The sequence below is a fragment of the Chiloscyllium plagiosum genome, unplaced genomic scaffold (assembly GCF_037043375.1).
Source record: "Chiloscyllium plagiosum isolate Xiang-an unplaced genomic scaffold, Cpla_swu_hap1 HiC_scaffold_47, whole genome shotgun sequence".
NCBI classification, from domain to species: Eukaryota; Metazoa; Chordata; class Chondrichthyes; order Orectolobiformes; family Hemiscylliidae; genus Chiloscyllium; species Chiloscyllium plagiosum.
This window is the reverse complement of record NW_028270185.1, coordinates 47,326,363-47,343,710: the sequence shown is the minus strand read 5'-3', so window position 1 is coordinate 47,343,710 and position 17,348 is coordinate 47,326,363.

The following is a 17,348-nucleotide window of genomic DNA, read 5'->3' as shown; positions in this document are numbered from 1 at the left end:
ACACCCACAGCTACCTGGATTACACCTCTTCCCACCCTACCTCTTGCAAAAATGCCATCCCGTATTCCCAATTCCTCCGCTTCCGCCGTATCTGCTCCCAGGAGGAGCGGTTCCACCACAGAACACACCAGATGGCCTCCTTCTTTAGAGACCGCAATTTCCCTTCCCACGTGGTTAAAGGTGCCCTCCAACGCATCTCGTCCTCATCCCGCACCTCTGCCCTCAGACCCAACCCCTCCAACCGCAACAAGGACAGAACGCCCCTGGTGCTCACCTTCCACCCTACCAATCTTCGCATAAACCAAATCATCCGCCGACATTTCCGCCACCTCCAAACAGACCCCACCAGCAGGGATATATTTCCCTCCCCATCCCTCTCCGCCTTCCGCAAAGACTGTTCCCTCCGTGACTACCTGGTCAGGTCCACGCCCCCCTACGACCCACCCTCCCATTCTGACACTTGCCCCTGCCACCGCAGGAACTGTAAAACCTGTGCCCACACCTCCTCCCTCACCTCCATCCAAGGCCCAAAAGGAGCCTCCCACATCCAACAAAGTTTTACCTGCACATCCACTCATATCATTTATTGTATCCGTTGCTCCCGATGCGGTTACCTCTACATTGGGGAGAAAGGGCGCCTCCTAGTAGAGCGCTTTAGGGAACATCTCCGAGACACCCGCACCAATCAACCAAATCGCCCCGTGGCTCAACATTTCAACTCACCACCCCCCCCCCACACTCTGCCGAGGATATGGAGGTGCTGGGCCTCCTTCACCGCCGCTCCCTCACCACTAGACGTGTGGAAGAAGAACGCCTCATCTTCCGCCTCGGAACACTTCAACCCCAGGGCATCAATGTGGATTTCAACAGCTTCCTCATTTCCCCTTCCCCCACCTCATCCTAGTTTCTAACCTCCAGCAACATGATCCCCTTGACTTGTCCGGACTTGTCCGACCTGCCCAGCTCCTTTTCCTCCTATCCACTCCACCCTCTCCTCCCTGACCTATCACCTTCATCTCCTTCCCCACTGACGTATTGTACTCTGTGCTACTCTATCCCCTCCCCCACCCTCCTATAGCTTATCTCTCCACGCTTCAGGCTCTCTGCCTTTATTCCTGATGAAGGGCTTTTGCCCTAAACGTCGATGAACTTTAAGGGGCCCTGTTCTCTCCCTAGTTAATCTTTTGCCATTAAAGGATTTGTAGAATTTCTTCAATGCCTCATTAACCCTATTTCTCAAGCCATCTCATGTCCACATTTTTCTGGCCCGATTTCCGCATTGACTATGCACTTGCTGCCCTTATACACGTCTCGGGATTTACTTGATCTCAGCTCAGTTTACCTGACAGATTCCTTACCTTGACCAAAGCATCAACATATCTATGAGGAGAAAGTGAGGTCTGCAGATGCTGGAGATCAGAGCTGAAAATGTGTTGCTGGAAAAGCGCAGCAGGTCAGGCAGCATCCAGGGAACAGGAGAATCGACGTTTCGGGCATACGCCCTTCTTCAGCCCTTCTTTAGCTTCCTGAAGAAGGGCTTATGCCCGAAACGTCGATTCTTCTGTTCCCTGGATGCTGCCTGACCTGCTGAACATTTCCAGCAACACATTTTCAGCTCATCAATATATCTAGCCATCCAGCACTCCCTACACCCACCAGCTTCTCCCTCTCACGAACGGGAATACGTTGGCTCTGAAACCACGTTTTGATGGCCTTGGATTTTTCAACCAGCCCTTTACCTGTGAATAGAGTATTCCAATTAGCTTTTCCCAGGGCTCGCTTAACACTTTCAAAATTGGCCTTGTTCAAAGTTAGAACTTTCATGTTTACATCAGGTCTTTCCTATTCCACAACTAATTTAAAACTAATATTTATGCGTAACAGAAAGTGAAAGGAACACTTCCTGCCGCTCTGTAACTGGCTCGAGAGGCTGAATGGCCTCCTCCTGTCCTTGTGTTACAGACCAGAGACATTAAATGAGACAGCAACCCATGGATTACGAGCAGCCGTTAAACTGTATCTGATGGAGGTACATCCCTTCTCAGTTTCAGAAACACAACCAACACAATGTATTCGCGGCGCCCACCCAGTAACACCTCACACAGCTGCAGTGACACATCTCTTTGCTTTGAATGATTCTGTTGGCAAAATGTGCTGCAAAATGTATTGCTGGAACAGGATTCTCCTGCTCCTTGGATGCTGCCTGACCTGCTGCACTTTTCCAGCAACACATAGAAGGCCATTCAGCCAATATTAGCCTGTTGCTACTTGAAAAGGTGGAAATCTAGAATATTGGCACATTTTGCCAAAAAGGAGAAAGTGAGGACTGCAGATAATGGAGATCAGAGCTGAAAAATGTATTGCTGGAAAAGCACAAAACGTCGATTCTCCTGCTCCTTGGATGTTGCCTGACCTGCTGCGCTTTTCCAGCAACACATTTTTCAGCTCTGATCTCCAGCATCTGCAGTCCTCACTTTCTCCTTGTTGGCAAAATGTGCCAATATTCTAGATTTCCACCTTTTCAAGTAGCAACAGGCTAATATGTGATGAATGGCATTCTATTATCCCTCTTTAAGGCCCATAGGGACAGAATTGCGTCGGCCTGTTGCTGAGCAGCAGTCTCAATGCTCTGTCTCAAGATTATGAAAAGATTTGGTAGCAGGGCACTTAAAACCAGGAGCAGCCTCACACTGGTCAATAAGGAATCTAGAAACGTGCCCACCCAACCTTTCTTTATGCAACCGATCTGATATTTTATAACTGCTTCTTTCATAAACAGAGTGGAACCTATATAGACCCCTGCAGTGTTCTGTTAATACTCTCAAAGCCAAGTTTGAAGAAAGATTTAAAGATTTAGGTCCATTCTATTTTTTATCATCCATTACATCCAAACCCAGTAAATGTTCTCTTTTGTAGTTATATGAAAAGTGATGTGTGGAACTGGTTGATTGAGCCTGTTTGCTCAGTAATGATTTGTAGATGCTGGTGTTGGACAGGGATGTACAAAGTTAAAAATCACACAACTCCAGGTTATAGTCCAACAGGTTTAATTGGAAGCACACGAGCTTTCGGAGCGCAGCTCCTTCATCAGGTGATAGTGCTGGACACACTTCTAAGGCACAGAATTTACAGCAAAAAATTACAGTGTGATGTAACTGCAATTATCCATTGAAAAATACCTTGATTGTCTGTTGGGTCTTTCATCTGTTTGAATACCATGATAGTTTCACTTCTTTCATGTGTAAATCACAAAACCTTTTTTTTAAAATGTTGCATTCTCAGATTAGTTGTAACAGTGAGTTTTAGCTAGACAATATGTTGAAGGTGTTGCCCCCCTGTGTTCTCTGTCTATGCCATGATGTTTAGATTGATTCCAATATTAAAAGTGAGATAACAGAGTTTTACATGAAGCCATGCAGTTTTTGAGCTCATAGTTTTACAGGAATTCATGCAGTTTTTGAGCAAACTACTATGTAACTCTGCAAGTACAAATTCATCCCACAACATATATGTGTGCATGTGGGTCTTTGTCGGTTTGTGTGTCTGTATCTGTCTGGGTTGGGGAGTTTATGAGTGTGAGAGAGAATGTATATATGTGTGTATTCATGTATAATGTCTTAAGTCTGTGATGGGGTGCATGTGTGAGTGTGGGAGTGTGTGTGCGTGTCTGGGGTGGGGGGTTTGACTATCAGTGAGAGAGAGTGTATATGTGTGTGCATGAGTGTAGAGTGGTCTAAGTCTCTCAGAGGATGCCGTGTGAGTCTGGGAGTGTGTGTGTATCCGTAAGGGTGTGTGTGAGTGTCTGTGTGCGTGTCTGCGTACATGTGTGTCCGTATGTATGTGTGTGTATAGGAGTGCCTGTTTGTGTGTGTATAGTGCAATAGTGGTCACCTGTAATGTGACATGAACCCAAGGTCACGGTTGAGGCCCCTCTATGGGTACCGAAATTAGCTGTCAGCCTCTGCTCGGCTACTTTTCACTGCTGCTTGGCCTGAAGTCCGCCTTGGAGGATGGTCACCAGAAGGTCCGAGGTTGAATATCCTGGACCACTGAAGTGTTCCTCAACTGGGAGGGAATAATACTATCTGTTAATTGTTGTGCAGTGCCCATTCATCCGTTGTCGTAGCCTTTGCTCAGCTATCCAGTGTTTGTTCAGTGACTGTGATTAATGCCAATCTCCATGGATTCTAATTATTCCAGGGGAGGCTTTCCATCTTTTAATGATAAATGGGCGTCGTTCAATGTGTTATCCCATAACATGAGCGGGACCATAACCGACAGCACTGACAGGGATCAGCAGATTTGGATAGAGGGGGAGGACAGATCAGAATCTGAGAACATTAGACTGGAATGTTCCAACAATGTATCCGAATCTGAGAACATTAGACTGGAATGTTCCAAAAAATGTATCATAATCTGGGAATATTAGACTGGCAAGTTCAAACAATAGACAGGAGTTTATCCAATTGTGTTTGGTATCTTTCTGCATTTAATTGGTTGTCATTATCATTGCGGATCTGTTATGCTTTTCTCATTATTCAATATTTTTATTATCCTTTTCTGGCTATCATCTGTGTTCCTGGTAAATGTCACTCTCGAGATTTTATTTTCTATAAACCAGTTATGACTGTATTACTGTTCTTTTGTATAGTCTACACTTCTTGTCACTATTATTTTCCTGTTTAAACTCTCGATCCATATATTCACTCGACAGACTACAACTAACTACATCAATTAATGTGTTCAACTACTGTCTCCCTCTCTGCTCTGACATTGTTACTCATGGGTTTCTATGTTGACCTACTCAGTTTCAGCGGAGAGCTACAATTTATTGATTCATTGTCCTTGTTATTGAAGTATTAACAGCATGGAGATCATTCTCTACTGTTCTGATTACAAATTCCACTTCCTTCCACTGTTTCCCTCCCATCCCTGGCCAATATCTGCAGCTGAAGCAGACAGGTCACTTTGACCATGAGCTGATTCCTGACACCATACCCTGACTATTTCTAACTTGAAATACTCACCACTCCAGAATATATCTCATTGGTTTAGTCCATCGGCTGTTTGAACCTTGAGCTACGTATTACAGTCTTAATGAAGCCAATAATGTGCTGCTGACCTCCCGGCTTCACACCTGCCGAAGCAAATCTGATTCGAACTCACACCAAACTCCCATCCATCTGTCATTCATGTGTATGCCGATGTATATTGCTATTGTATCTGGCAATGCCTTTATTTTGACATTCTCAAACACTTTATCTCATCTGTCCATGAAGCCAATAATGTGCTGCTGACCTCCCGGCTTCACACCTGCCGAATCAAATCTGATTCGAACTCACACCAAACTTCCATCCATCTGTCATTCAAGTGTATGCCGATGTATATTACTATTGTATCTGGCAATGCCTTTATTTTGACATTCTCAAACACTTTATCTCATCTGTCCATGAAACTTCCCTTGTTCTCTCTCTGTCGATTAACAAAAAGCCTGCTAGTTGTTCTTATTTAAAATAATTTCTTCCTTGTGCATTCCTTCTCAAACAATGGGTTTCGCATTCAACTACGCCTATCGCGCACACACACGCACTCTTCCACAGTTTCTGATGAACACACAGACGCAGCAAATCTTCCCATTTTCAGCAGTAATCTGATGCGAGTATAGTTAGCATATGATAGTAAAGTTTGCAATACTCTCTATGCTGGGCAGATAGTCCAGTTCACTCACCTCGCTCGAGCATGCTCTGCACAGCTCTCCATGCTGGGCTGTAATCTTGTCTCAGTTTCTGTTGTTAGTGGTGTTCTGTGAAGCAGATTGTGAATTTGATGTAACAAACCATTCCATCTGATCTGACAATGCCTTTATTCAATGTTCTCATTCTTCTAAGTTTACTCTCGAAGATGTCACTTATCCACTTAGTCCCACTGCCCTGTCGTTTTCCCCATATTTCCACATCTTTTCAGTTAATTAACTGATTCTTTCTGTCTTTAATGTGAATCTTTCTATCCCTCGGTATCTTTCCCGGGGCTTAGCTTTTGGCTCCCTCGTGTATCGAGTGCTGGCATTGTGAAGCTGAGAAACAGTGAAATGGTGTGTGTCAGGCTGTTGTTCACTTCCCGAGATGTCCCATGTGATGGTCCATGGGCAGGTGTGTTTCAGAACTTATGAGACACATCCTTGTAACTTGGTCTGTACCTGCATCTGTCCCTCTCAGGTGACCTTGCGATCAGTAGCACGAGGAAGCCCCTAGAGTGAAGGATCAGACATCTAAATTGTGTGACAATGCTGTCACTTTAAAAAAAAGTTATTTTCTCCTTTTTTTTAAATAAGAGATCTTAAAGGCCAAACTGCCTGCTGAAAACGGGTCAAGTAAATAACTTAAGATGCTTTTAGGATTTTTAATAAATGGTAGTAACAACGACCTAGTAACTTATCCCCAGCTGCTACTCTCTCTGAAACCTGACTGGATGCTGATTCCTCCTGGATTGGAGAACTGTATGCAAGAATGTATGTCTGAATGTACTTTTTTGCCAAGGGGTGTGTTTATGGCATGTTAGTATATTGGAACTTTAATTTGTTGTAGGTACTGTATCCATTATTCGGTTAAGGTTTCCAATCGTTCAATTATTCTAAATTCCTCGTCATTTTGAATGGATTTTCATTAGAGTGTTTAAATATATTGTGTTTTGCTTAATGGTGAGTGGTTTGACTAGTAGAATCACATTTGGAACACCCACTTCACATCTACGTTTAAAATAAGAACGGTTTGTCATTCAAGCAACCCTCTTAAAATAGTTTGAGGCAGTCTGGTTGGTCTATAGCAAACTGGCGACTCTTGTCTGGTTCTAAATCGATAATACCAAATTGAGTTCAGAATTTCAATCTCTACAGTGTGCAAACAGGCCATTCGACCCAAGAAGTCCACACCGAACCTTCGAGGAGTAACCTAACCAGACCCATTCCTCTACCCTATTATTACACATTTACCCCGACAAAGGCTCCTAACCCACACATCCCTGAAAACTATTAACAATTTAGCATGGCCAATTTACCTGACATGCACATCTTTGGATTGTGTGAGGAAACCAGAGAATCCAGAATAAACTCTTGCAGACACTAGAGGTTATGCACCGGGAGACTATTGAGTTCAAAGGTCGTGTATGGTACCTGCTAGCGTCTTTTGTTGTGGATGTTGAATTCGGTTAGTTTGAACAGTGTTTTGTGTATAAAGATTCTTTCAATCATTGAGAGTTCTCTGGGTGTGGAGAAAGTGAAGTTGGGGGTTTTACAAAAGGTAATGAAGGCAAAGCTGTAGGAATTAGCAGACAAGCTGGTGTTGGGGTTGTGTTTGTCTGTGAGAAAATGAGAGATAATTTCAGCTACAGCTCGGCAATTACATTTGGTAGAACTGCCATCAGACTCTTTGGAAACGGCTGGAATTCAATTTCAAATGAGGCACCTTGAACATGAGAAGGAATTGAAACAGTTTGAATTATGATGAAAAGTAGAAACAAAAGAAAAGGAAATGAAGAAGAAAGAGAGAAAAGTACAGAAGAAAAGCAGAGAGTTTCAACTTAAACAGTTATCAGTTAGAGAGGAAAGTTGACATAGAAGGCGGAGATGAAGGTAGACGGTCGGCGGGATGAGGAGGATAGTGCGGTTGAACAACCCTATAGTAGCCAATGGCCTAATGGGGTTATGTTTAAATACACCCAGGCATTATCTAAATTTGATAAGAAGGATGGGGAAGCCTTTTGAATTTCATTTGAGAAAGTGGCTAAACAAATGCAGTGCTCAGTGACCATGTGGATTTTGTTGATCCAACAAAAGCTGGTAGGTATTTGCATCCCTATCAGAAGAGGTATCTGGCCAGTTTGGGGTGGTGAAGAAAGCCATCTGAAGTGTTTATGAGGTTGTGCCGGACGCTGACAGACAGTGTTTCAGGAATCTAAAAAAGGGTCCCTGGTTAAACGCACATTGAGTTTGAAAGGATCAAACAAAGTAATTTTGAAAGGTGGGTAAGGCTATAAAAAACAGAGCAAAACTATGACACTGTTAGAAAGATTCTTAGTTCGGAGAAGTTCAACAATTCACTTCCTGCTGTCGTGAGAACTCGTGTGGAAGAGCAGAGAGTTACAATGGCAAGATTAGAAAATTAAATGGCTGATGGTGATGATTGGGTTCAGAAATCAAAGTTTATTTTCAGTGAGAGATTGAGGAGAATACGTGAGATGGTCTTAAAACATATCCCTGTGAGAGTAAGGTTTACTGGCATAGGCCAGGAGTAGCAGGTAAAGAGGTTAAAAGCATTAAGAGGTACAAGAGGATGTAATTCTTTTATGCTGAGACATGAGGAGCTCTGTCATTCAGAGGGAGTATTGGAGAGATAAGAAGTGCTCCATTATGTAACGTGTGGTTGGAGTGTCCAGTGGAAACATCAACAGATTTATTCCACAATGGGGAAGGAGGCCTTGAGCTTGGTGTTGGCGTTACAACATTTTAGCATTTAAATTGCGAATAACATACTTGAACCAAATCTTTTTCACTGATCATGGCCCCTTAAAAGTTTTGGAGAAGTTTAGCGAGAGAAATACCAGTCTGTTTTTATACAGCTTATTATTTCTGCCATTCAATTTGAAATCATACAGGTGAGAGGGGGAGAAAACCTAAGTTTTGACACGTTGTGGAGACTTGGATGAAGAAAGACAAAGGAATTCTGCGGCAGGAGTAAAATGACTGAAATCGAAACTCGTTGTGAAAAATTGTATGCTCAGCGTCAATGTAATATATATATGTTTTGCAACTACTAACAGAGGAAGGCTAGAGGTCTAAAATGAATCCAGCGTTGTATATTGATGGATTATGTGGGCGGCACGGTGGCACAGTGGTTAGCACTGCTGCCTCACAGCGCCAGAGACCCGGGTTCAATTCCCACCTCAGGCGACTGACTGTGTGGAGTTTGCACGTTCTCCCCGTGTCTGCGTGGGTTTCCTCCGGGTGCTCCGGTTTCCTCTCACAGTCCAAAGATGTGCAGGGTCAGGTGAATTGGCGAAGCTAAATTGCCCGTAGTGTTCGTTAAGGGGTAAATGTAGGGGTATGGGTGGGTTTCGCTTCGGCGGGTCGGTGTGGACTTGTTGGGCTGCAGGGTCTGTTTCCACACTCTAATCTAATCTATTTTATTAAAGGTGGAGTCTTGAGGATACCAACACTGTAAAAAGGTTATTTTCTCTTGGGTTTTTTTTTGAAGAGGGGTTTTAAAGGCAGAGATGCAGAACTGCTGTCTGAAAACAGTTTAAGCAAATAACTGAGAAAGCCTTTAGTTTTCATTAAAGCGGTGATAACAATGGAAGGCCAGTGGCCAGCTCTTCCGGGCCAGATTTCCTCGTTTTGTTATTAGCTGCAGCATCCAGAAGCTGTTGGGCATCCCAGAATGGTTGGAAGTTTCAATACATGATCTCTGACTCCTTTTCTGTCTGAGATCTCTGTTGATGTTGTTTCCTCCTGGATTGGAAAACTGCTGTAAGGATCTGTATTTGAATATATCTTTGTGCCAAGCGGTGTAAACCAAGAAGGTACGGTATCTATTGTTTGTGTAAGTGTACCAACATATAAGCCATCCCAAAATGTTCTTTTCTTTGATTTCATTTTAATTAAAGCATTTTAATAGATTATAATTTGCTTAATGTCGAATGGTTTGACCAGTCACAACATATCTGGAACGCACACTTGCCATCTGTATTAAAAATAAGGAAAGGTTTGTATCTAAACGGCCTTATTAAGGCATTTTGGGGGGTTATGGACTGGTCCACAACACTTGTAGCCGATGGTTTTGTGACTGACTCCTGTCATTGAAAATTTAGTGGAGTGACTGGGGATGGTTTGCTGGATGTTGTGCTGTGAGCTGCCTCAGACATTCAGGGAGAACCGAGGATTTGGTGACCCAACTCGGGATGGACCATGGGGACTGTAGTTACAGCATCTGGGTCTGTAACATGAACACCAAATGGAGCAGAGGCTGCAGATAGGGGAAGCTTGAAACCACACAGTGAGTGTGTGTGGGGAAAGGGATCTGCTGTATCCACATCGGGTTTTCCAGGAACAGCTTCCCAAGCTTCACTTAACCCAGGAGCAGAGTGTGAGGGGACCCTGATTGAACAAGGAGCTGGTCACAGAACAGTGTAACCTCCTTCAACATGACCTGCAGCTTCACACCAGGGGGAGGATGGTGCTGCCAGTGGCTGTGAGGGTCACAGTTTCATTCAGGTTCTATGATCCAGAACTTTCCAGGCAGGACGAGGTGACATATCCATCATTTCCCAGTATCTAAACATCAATGTCGCCAGTCGGTGATGGAGGATATATATGGTGGATGAGGTATTACACTGTTTCTCCCACAGCAGGGAGCTGCCGGGTGTACCAGGAAATTGGGATTCCCGTTGGAGTACATGACATCTGTGGAGTACCCATGTCAATGGGGAGAGGTAGAGGAACTGAAGGAGCTCTCTCTCTATTAATGTTACAGTGTGTCCATGCACAGTACATCATGTTGGTGAATACCCACTGTCCTGGCAACAGTCACGGTCTCTTCGTTCAGAAGCAGTCAGCCATTCCCATCGTCATCGGGTATCCACGCAGAAAGAAATGAATATATCTTGGATAAAGGCCATCCCCTTAATGCACATTTCAAAACACCATCCCCACCACCAATCAACCACATCAAAGTATTCCATGTGTACGGAGAGCAATAGGGTCGCTAGCAGTGTCTGGGAGCAGACGGTCAGTGATGGAGCAAAACCTCCCATGTCTGAACGGATCTGAGTGAACCTCCCAGTACACAGTATTACTAAATCCTGTAATCCCTCTCCATATCAGTCACATACTGCCTTCCATTATTCCTGTAAATGAAATTACAGATTATATCATGTTAAATTCCACTTGCCAAACAATTGTCTATTGCCTTTACCTCTCTGGATCTATTTGCAGACTCTCCACCCTCTCTTGATAATTTAATCTCTTGCTTACCACAGCGACATCACCAAACTCAGCATCTGTATATCTGTTCCATCCTTCTGATCATTAATATAGATTGTAAATAGTTGAAGATCCACCACTGGTCACTGTGTGACCCTACTGGTTACGTTCTGTCTAACTGATTGAGGCTGATTTATCCTGAGTGCCTGCTTCCTGTATGATACCCTCTCCTTTTCCATTCCTGTGCAACACAGTCGAAGAGTTGAATAAGAACAAGGAGCATCTGTGAGGAATCCAACCCCTCGATGAGGCTGATGTCAACACGGCCTCTGTTCCACTTTCCTGCCATCTCTCCATCCTAAACTCTAGTCTCTTGTTGTAGATTGCGCCACATGATAAAAACACCCACTCCATATTTACACTTTAAATTACTTTTAGCATTTTACAGACCTCAATGAGATCTCCTTTCATTCTTATGAACTTGAGAGTATAGACCTAAACTACTCAATTTCTCTTCATAAGACAAACACTTCAATTATGGAATCAATCTAATGAAACTCTTCTGAATTGCCTCCAATGGAAATACTCATTCTGCAGGACACCCAAACTGTACTCCAGTTGCAGCCTCACTAATGCCTTGCATAGCTGCACCAACACTCCCTACCTTTCTACTCTATCCTTTTATAAATAAACACTGACATTATGCTTGCATTTCTCATTACTTTCAGTACTCGCATGGAGGTTTTCTGTGATATATAAGCAGACACCCAGATCCCGCTGCACCTAAGCACTTTGAACTTTCCCTCCATTAGATAATAATTTGTCTTTCTATTATAAAGGCCAACTTGAATAGCCCCATATTTATTCATTTTCATTTTACTTGCCAAATGTTGTCCCATTCACCCAACCTATCCATGTAGTTTCAATATCTCTTGCATCATTATTCCGAAGTAGTTTCCCACCGATATTAGTGTCATCTGAAAATGTGGCATCGTATTTTCTGTCCCGTCAACCAAGTACAGTAATACCATCGATCGCAAATGGTTGAGGCATGAGTACTGAAATCAATGGCACGTCACAAATTGCATTTGTCAAAAGAAAATTACACATTTATTCCATCTGACTACATTTTGTTGGCTCACCAATCCTCCATTCAAGCTAATAAATTACTCCTAAACCCATGTTGTCTGATCTTACCATTTACGTTTTGGAGAAGCGACATATCCGATGCCTTCACGAAGACCAGATATGTTCCATCTCCAAGATTCCTACGATCCACCTCGTTTGTGACATCTTCAAATAACTCAAGCAAACAATTCAAACACGATTTCGCCTTTGTAAAACCATGTTGACTCTGATGGATTGTAGTTTAAGTTTGCAAATTTCCTGAACAATGGACTCTAACAATTTGCCTTAAATTACAATAATTTATAGTTACAATTTTGTCCCTAATGTGTACCATTATTATAAGTTCTTCCCTTTCGAAAACTTTTACATTTTCTTTGAATTCCTGTATAATGGGCACAAGACTTTAATAGATCTGCTCCAATTGCTGTGTAAGAGCCATGTGTCACTGAATGGTCTCATCATCCTGCTGGTGTACAATATCGATGAGCTGATGTCTTTCTGGTGTTCCAATGTTGTCATCTCCAAGGCCAGGATGACCTCCTAGTGTTGATGCTTTAGAGGATTGGGAGATTATGGAATCTTCCCGTTGCTGGGTAACATTTTGAGGGACTGATGGGTCTTCTCATAACAGGTGGATATACTGAACTTTCTCCTCATGTATCCCGGAGATAGGACCGAGGGATTGATTGGTCTCCTCTTGTTCTCATCCAACAGACACGTGTCTAAATTACCTCTTCCTTTCTCATGAAAGAAGTCTCAGATACTTTTTATCCTTGTCCAATTCCCTTGCAATCGGCTCGGTGGCTCTGAATGGCCTCCTGTTATCCCAGTATAACAATCTCCAGTCACTGTGTGACCTCTTCCAGTTCCTATGTTACAGACTTGAGGAGGCTGTATGGACTGATCCTTTTTCTGTTTAACAGGATACTGGTGCAGCATGGCCCACTTTTATAGGCTCGTGGCTCTGATTAGCCTCCTTCTGTAAATGTATAGGGGTTGAATAGCTTCGTTCTATTTGGTGAAACAGGCTCGAACGCCTGAATATCCTCCTGTTCATCCTGTGTAACAGGCTGGAGAACTAAATGGATTCCTCCTTTATCTGTGTAATTCATTTCACTTGTTAACTCCTTCCGTCATCTATGTTCAAATAAGATCATCTTTAATTTTTGTAAACTCCAATGGCTACTGGGTCAACCTGATCATCCTTTCGTTATAATCTCGCACCTTCATTGCAGGAATCAGCTGAGGTAACCATCTCTGAGCTGCTTCCAATATAACAACATCCTTTCTTCTTTGAAGAGATTAAATCTGTACACACTACTCCAGATGTGATCTCGCTAAGACACTGTACAGCAGCAGCAACACTTTACCAGCCTGCTGTAAGGTTCCCACCCAGGTTAGAGCTGTCTCACCTCGCTGGGGGAATACAGGGCATTATTGGAAGATCATTGTCCTTCTCTACAGCATCAGCATAACGGGAGATCTGGAGAAATTAAAGTTTGAGAAAATCATAAATGATGTGGTGAGATGATATCTACCATTAATCTCCCCAGAGGCCACGTCGCTCAGATTCCACAGAATCTAGTAGGGTGGAGCGCAAAAACAGCAAGGAGGATCAAACATTGATGGGAGTGATATATCAAAGTGAAAGCTGCAGTACAAATGCTGGGCATGTTACAAAATAGGAAATGAGATATATACATTTGAGGGTATTGCAGGCATCATGTACTGTTTACATTATATCTAAACTGTGTCAACCCAATTTAATGCTAGTGCTGGGATAATGGATTTCATGACCACGTGAGACATGGTTTACATGAACATTATGTCGAGCACTGAGCCCGAGATCAGGTTATTTAGGAATTGGTGTTCAGTGAAGAGCTAATTGAAAATCTTGCTGGAAAAGACCTTTTGGAAACAGTGATCACAATGCATTGGTTTTCTTTTATGTGGTTTGTGTACACGGCAGTTTGTGTTGTATTTGCAGTAACTGTTATAAATCTGAGTCATGCAAGCCATGAAGGTGTGAGCAGAAAGTGGGGACGACAAATGCTGGTGATCAGAGTCGAAGAGTGCAGTACAGGAAAAGCAAAGTCAGGCAGCATATTAAGAGCAGATTAATAGATAATGAAGCTTATGGGCCAAGGGTACTGAGAGATAAATGAGGAGGGGGTGCGACAGGGGGGAGGTAGCTGGGATTGCAATAGGTAGATGAAGGTGGGGTTGAAAGTGATACGTGATGAAGGGAGACAGAACGCCTCATCTACTGCATTCATTAAACCCAATGTGGTCTTCTCTACATTGGCGAGGCAGGAGGTCAAGTTGTGTATCATTTCAGAGAACATCTCTGGGACAGCCACATTCAATAACTCCATCAGCTTGTGGCTGAGTACTTTAATTCCCCTTCCCATTCTGCCAAGGACATGATGGTCCTGGGCCTGCTCCATCGCCAAACCCGAGCCACCAGAAACCTGGAGGAAGAAAGCCTCCTCTTCTGCCTTAGGTCCCCCTAACCACAGGGGATCAAAGTGGATTTCCCCATTTCCCCATTTCCCTTAATGCCACCTTATCCCACTCCAAACTTCCAAGTCAGCACCGCCCTTTTGAATGTTCCTATGTGTCCACCTTCCTTCCTATCAATCTAGTCCACCCTTCTCTCCGACTATCACTTTCAACCCCACCTTCATCTACCTATTAGATGAAAGGAGGCAGCTTCGAAAAATGCCAAGTGTTGAAGTAAGTCAGTGGATTCAGAGAAATGTAGGACATAGCAAAGGATGACCAAGATACTGAGAAGAAAATCAAAAAGAGAAAAAGCGTGCAAATGAAAGAAAAACATGATGACTGCTAAAACGCGTCTATCAATGTATGAAAAAATAACAAAAACAAGGTCAAATGTGGAATAGTTGGTGTGCGTTCAGGATAATTTATTGCAGAGAACAGAGAAATCGCAGGGAAAAGAAACAGTTTCTTTGTGTCTATCTTCATGGAAGAATGTCCAGACATTCTTCCAGAAATACCAAGTAACCCTGGGACTTGTGTAAGTAAAGTCTAAGATCATTCTTATCAGTGATGAGGTCATCTTTGAAAAGAAAGCTGGATTAAGTATTTATAAATCTGACAGACTAGATGTACTTCATACAAGAATTTCAGAGGAAGCAGCAATAGACATGGTGATTGCATCGCGGATTGGTCACTTTATTTTGCGACACATTCGTGAAAGACATTTAGCCAATCTGGACAAGGCAAAGGTTATAAATATTATCCAACAGTTTAAGAAAGGATGAATTTGGAGAATGGTGAACTACAGACCAGTTATCTTGTCATCCGCAGTCGGGTATCTGTTGGACTCGATTACAAAGAGCATGCTACTAGAGTTTTAGTAGGTAATAACATAACTGGGGAGTGTGAGAATGTACCGATGAAAGGAAAACCAGAAGTGGCAAACATTTATTGGAATGGTTTGAAGATGATTCTTGTGGACATAGGCAATGAAGTAACAATGTATAACGTATAGTTGGATATTCAGGAGCTCTTTTTTAAGAACTCACACAGTAAGCTCATAAGAAAAGTTAAACCGAGAGGTATTGGGAAGAACATATACAAATAGGAAAGTAAAAGTTAGGTTTACATTCTTGTGAAGGTAATTGGAATATAGAGGATTTGGTGAACCAGTTGCATCGAGTGTTGGTGAGACTAAAATTAGAGTATTGGGTATCGTTTGGAGTTCAAATCTCAGAAAGAATACACTGACTATAAAGGAACTGCAAATGGTATCCTCCAGATTAATCCCTACGATGGCAAGATTGTCTGATGTGGAAACTCAGGCTGAGATCTCGAATTTCCAAATCTGAGAGGTGATTGTAGTGAAACTTAGAAACAGTGGGGACTGAATAACAGAGGGACATGGAGAAATACAAGTCGGCAAGATCAGGAAGAATCCCACGATATTTACACGGACAAGAAGAACAGAATAATCAGCAAACAGTTAGTGCCCATTAGAAACCAAAGGGACAATCTGTGTGTCAAGCTGGAGAACATTGATGGATTGTAACATGAGACCTTCACATCTATTTTACTTGGGAGAAGGAGGATGCAGGTACAGACTGCAAGAAGATGGACTGGGAAACTCTTAAACAGTTTGATGTAAAATATGAGCAGGGATTTGAGGTTTTGTTCTGTATAAATTTGGACCAGTCTCCATGTCTGAATGAGTTGTATCACAGGCGGCTGTTGGGGGTCAAGGGAGGAAAGACCCTGACTGAATATTTTAATTAAAATCGGACCATAGGGGAGATGCCGGAGAACTGGAGGACTGTTAATACGATTCCACTTCACAGTAAGGGTGGGAGAGATAGGCCAGGTAACTATGGACGAGTGAGTATTTGATCACTGTTAAGGAAACTACTGGAGAAAATAGGGAAGGAGAATATTGAACTCCAATCAGAGTCGCAAGGTTTGATCAGGGATAATTATCATGACTTTATCAGAAGGCAGTCACATCCAATGGATTTGATTGAATTACTTTGAGATTGTTAAGTTTGTAGGAAGGCCTTTGACAAATGCCCACCTGGGAAACTGAAAAATAAAGTAAAATCTCACACTATTATGGATAATTTGACAAGTTACAACGAAAATTGTCTTAGTAACAGGAAACAGAGGGTGGTGAGAGAAGGCTGTTTGTGTGACTTGAGACCAGCGTCCCCTGGTGTACCACAGGGATCAGTGCTGTGTCCCTTCTTGTTGTGTTATTCATAAAAAAAATGTGAATGTGGAGGGGGCTCGGTGGATTGTATGGGAGGTGTGGTAAGTAAGTGTATGTTTGACATAAAGATTGGCTGGGTGGTTAGCAGTGAGGAGGAAGGCCTTAAGTTACAGGAAGATGCAGATGGAATGGTCAGATTGGCAGATCAATGGCAGATAGAATTCAATCTTGATAGATATGAGGTGATGCACTTTGGGAGAAGGAACCAGGCAGAGGAGGACACAATGAATGGCAGCACACTGGTAAACACAGAGTTTATTTCTCCACACATTCCTGAATGTGATTGGACAGGTTAATGGACTAGTTAAGAATTCGGCCTTGTGTGTAGTGTTTCCTGATGAGGGCGTAGACTATAAGAGTAATAAAGGGCTTTGGTTCAGCCAAAATAGAGTACTGTATGTAGCTCTGGGACCCACATTCCAGGAAGGATGTGATTGTACTGGAGAGGGTGCAGAGGTGATTCAACAGGATGTTCTCTGGGAT